The sequence below is a fragment of the Lagopus leucura genome, unplaced genomic scaffold, assembly GCF_019238085.1.
Source record: "Lagopus leucura isolate 7727_CA_CO unplaced genomic scaffold, USGS_WTPT01 34908-0_obj-0_obj, whole genome shotgun sequence".
NCBI lineage: Eukaryota > Metazoa > Chordata > Aves > Galliformes > Phasianidae > Lagopus > Lagopus leucura.
In genome coordinates this window covers 9,929-13,153 of record NW_024967590.1, presented here as the reverse complement: position 1 = coordinate 13,153, position 3,225 = coordinate 9,929, and the positions used below count along the sequence as shown (strand labels likewise).

The 3,225-nt window shown below is 51.1% G+C and overlaps 1 protein-coding gene and 1 long non-coding RNA gene across 3 annotated transcripts in view; one reads left to right on the top strand and one right to left on the bottom strand.

The window, feature by feature from the left end:
* The first annotated feature begins 1,501 nt into the window (after positions 1-1,501).
* Positions 1,502-3,225, top strand: part of HOXB3 (homeobox B3) — a 9,990-nt gene continuing 8,266 nt past the window's right edge. For both annotated transcript variants that reach the window (XM_042893942.1, XM_042893939.1), the window contains exon 1: positions 1,502-1,603. The gene's annotated coding sequence lies outside the window, so the exon portion shown is untranslated. The remainder of the gene's footprint in view (positions 1,604-3,225) is intronic.
* Positions 1,708-2,821, bottom strand: LOC122193212. The gene is made up of 2 exons (XR_006182837.1): positions 2,647-2,821; positions 1,708-2,575 (listed from the first exon to the last, which is right to left on the bottom strand). It is a non-coding gene; the product is annotated as an uncharacterized LOC122193212 (long non-coding RNA).

Genomic DNA, 3,225 nt, shown 5'->3' with positions numbered 1-3,225 from the left:
CAAGAAGAAGACACCGGCTCCATCCATCTCTCCACTGCCTTTATTGCAAGGGAATAAATTAAAAACAAAGAGAAACAACACCACCCCCCCTTTCCCCCAAGATTTATGCCAAATCCCCTCTGTTTGTTTGTTTGTTTGTTTGTTTGTTTCTCTTTTTCCTCCTCCCTCCAGCAAAGCGCTCCTCTCGGACGCGATTCCCCCTTCTCTACCCTCCCTCCTTTCTCTCTGCCCTTCTTCTCCCCCCTCTTCGGTTCCCAAAGTGGGAGGAACGCTCTGGGACTCACATTTCGTTTGCCGGCTTCACCACGCAAAAATAGCAAAAAAAAAAAAGCAAAAAAGCAAAAAAAGAGTTTTTCTTTTTCTCTTTTTTTTTCCCCCCCCCCCCCTTCCTCCCCCCCATTCCCTCCCGACCCCCTTTACAAACGTACACTCCACTGAGAGAACTGGAAAGCCCCGGTTAAAGCGGGCAAGGCTGAGACGGAAGCGGAATATTGGCAAAGCTGTGTATGAAAGTGTGCGAGAACGTAATAATAACCCTAATAAAAAACACAGCTCTCGGCCGCCGACGGGAGAAGGTCACGGAGCATCCACGGCTGATTTATGGACTCGGGGATGTTGTCACACGCCGAGTAAGGGCGTGAGGGGAACGTTTTTATTTGAGATTAATAACTTCAACATCCAGAACGGAAACGGGATTATGAAAGCGATGGAATGTTTCCCCAAACGAAAATATTTTTAAATGAGATTGCTTTTTTTTCTTCTTTTTTTCCTTCCTTTTCTTTTTTTCTTTTTTTTTTTTCCCCCTTCCTTTCTCTGTCCCTTTTCTAAGTCTTTCCTATGAAAGTCGCTCGCATAAAACCTCAGCGCGGCTCTAAACGCGTTCCGGTTCGACCCGTCCGTCCTGTTGCCAAACCCCAAACTGAGAGCCTCCACGTAACCCCCCCGCATTCCTCATCCCGACTCCTTCAGGAAAGCGGCCTCGTGCGTTCCCTCATGCTTTACTTTTGTCGAACCCAAAGCCAAAAGAACCGCGTGTACGTCACCCCTTCAACGCGTTGAACTCGGAAATTACCGGCGGCGTTTAACCAAAAAACTTTCGGTTCTCGTTTATTTATGACATGTTTTGTTTTGTATTTTCCTGACGTTCGGCTCCCCCATCTCAGCCCCAGACCCGAGGTGGAGATAGGAGGGGGGAAGGAGGGGGGTCAGCGATCTCAAATTGGCAGAAAGAAGAGCAGCGCCCACCGTCTGCGGTGCCACTTCGGTTACGGGCGTGTGGAAAGTGGTGAAACCCCTGGCAAAGCTGTGCTTACTCTCTTGGATGAGAGATATCCTCAGAGGAGATGCTGGGGAGGGGGGGGGGGGGGGGGAGGAGGGGGTTTTTATTAGAGCCCGTCTGCTCCCCATTTCCACCCAAACATTTCTCTCTGTGATGAATTCCCTTCGCTTTCCCTCGTCCACGCTTCTCTGACCCGAGTTTCATACTTTCTCTCTCTCTCTCTCTCTCTCTCTCTCTCTCTCTTTTTTTTCCCCTCTTCAGTTCTTCTCCTTTCTCAAACTCCACCGCAGCCCCGTGTTTGCTGGACCACACATCCGGGAACCGGTGAGTTTTGCTCTCCATCTCCTACCTGCTCCCCTTCCCTGCGCCCACCTCCCTCCTCCCCATTCACTCGGATCCATTCCTCCTCCAAAAAAATCACCCAACGCGACTTTATTCCTTCCTTTATTTCCTATTTCCCCACCAAACACGGCTGCCCCGGATTACAGCAGAATATTTTCTTTCTCCATTTCGCTACCGCCTTGTCTCGAAACTTTTGTGATTTATGGCCGTAACTTCCAGGGAGTGTTTTAAATGGAAGAGATTTCCTGAGCTTCCTTTGAAGGGAAACCCGGTCGGGTTGCAACATTTGCTGCTGATTTGGTGCGAGGGAGCTGCATTTTTAAGGCAAAAAGAAATTCAGCTGCATCCCAAGCTGAGATGGTAATATACAGGGAGCCCAAAAGCTGCTTGCAGCAGCCCAGCTTGTATACTTGCAACGACCTGCTGAATGCTTTGGTTTTTAGGCGGCTGGTTTAAGGTTAATTCCAAATGTTGCACTTCGGAAGAGTTAACTTGCAGAGCCCGAGGTATTTTTGCTTGTCAGAAGTCAGTGGAGGTCCATATTCAGAAACCTAGCCAACACTTCACCTACAGAGAAGTCCTTAAAGAAAAGTCCGCTGTAGTTTCTCCTCTTTCTTTGCCTGGAATCTCAACTCCGGGGCTCCAAACTGATAACAGACTTGCAGTAGTAATGATGTTTTCGAGCAGATCATAACCAGACTGGGGGCTGGGGGGGGGGGGGGGGGGGGCCTCAATAGTCGCATCCCCGGACGAAAGCCCTCATTCTGGGGTCTGAAGGCAGAACAATAGCTGGAAACACCGTAAACCGCGGGATAAGACTTTGTCCATCACTTAGAAAGCTTGTCTGTCCAACCCAGCATAAATCCTCTCAAAAGTCAGAGACGTTCACTTGGACACCTTGGATTTTGTTTTTTATTTCTTTCTGCCGTACTTATTCGCCTCAAGGTGCCCCCCCTAAAAAAAAAGAAGAAGAAAAAAGGCGATGGACCCCCCCCAACCTCCCCCCTCCCCCCGCTGAGGCATACCTTCCTGCGGAGTCCTCAGAGCCTTTGTGGTCACTGCTTGTCTGGCTCTGCTAAACGCAAATCCCCCCCGTCAGCACTTTTAACCCAAAGGAGCGAGCGTCAGAATTAAAGGAGAGAAGATAATTGCGATGCGGAACAAAAGTAGCACTTAAAAAAAAAAAAAAAAGAAAAAAAAAAGTGCAGACACCTCAATTCTTTGCCCTGCCTTCCTCCCACTCTTCGGCCCCTCCTCGTCACGGACTTTCCCCAGGACGCATCTTGGCGAGTTTCTCCTCTCGGCAGCGTGTGGGAGCGGGGAGAGGCATAAATCTCCCGTGGCGACAGCGGCAGAGCCTCGCATAGCAATAACGGCGATATTAATACGGCCGCTAATAGCCCTCGTCCCGTCCCACACCTCGAATCCTCCCAGGCCCCGACCCCCCCTCCCCCCCCACCCCCCGCAACCCCCTTCCTATGATCACCCGGCCTCAAACTCCCAGCCAAAGTTCCGAGGGTTCCGTCCGCCCCCTCCCCAAAACACCCCGGTTGCCCCCCCCTCTAACCCCCCCCCCCCCCCCCCCCCCCCCCCCCCCCCCCCCC